We start from the raw sequence: 622 nt of genomic DNA, 5'->3' as shown, positions 1-622 counted from the left end.
GAAGTTTATATAAAAGCAAAAGTAAAAGTTTGGAAAGAAGAGTGGAAAGGAAGAATGGGGATATGGGAAGGATAAGGGGTGGAGGAAAATGAATTTTAGGAGAAGAAAAAGGAGCTGGGGCTTAACCCAGCATGCATGGAAAAGCTTGAGGTAATAACTGTTCTTTGAAAGAAGGAAAAGGGTGAGGGTGGCCCAGCGCCATCTTGAATTTTTTGTGTTCGGTGCGGGTATCCTCGGGCGCGCGGGGCTTCCCCTCCGCCACAGGAGGCTGCTGCGCGGGAGGGCAGCCGGCCAACTCTCGGTGCGAAAGATACGGGTACCCTACGACCTTGAGCGCCTGCCCGCACTGGAGGTCGCGCGCTCGCGGCGTTCTCGCGGGAAGTGGGTCAGGGCAAGCGGCATGGGACCCCGCTATAGCGAACAGCAGCTGGATTCTTGGGTAACCAGGGAGGTTAGGATCAAAGTTAACAATTCGGTGTGCTTTGGACACAGCCTCCACGACTGTGACCCCAGGGCTATCCCTCGGCTAACCTATGCTGTTGAAGCAGGTTGAAGCTGAGGTGATTGCTAATCAGAGGCTGGCCATTCCCGCCTGTGTCAACAGAAGGTTCCCCTTCGTCAG

Source organism: Penaeus monodon, chromosome 7, assembly GCF_015228065.2.
Source record: "Penaeus monodon isolate SGIC_2016 chromosome 7, NSTDA_Pmon_1, whole genome shotgun sequence".
Classification (NCBI taxonomy): Eukaryota; Metazoa; Arthropoda; class Malacostraca; order Decapoda; family Penaeidae; genus Penaeus; species Penaeus monodon.
The sequence above is the reverse complement of the archived record's forward strand: the minus strand, read 5'-3'. Positions refer to the sequence as shown.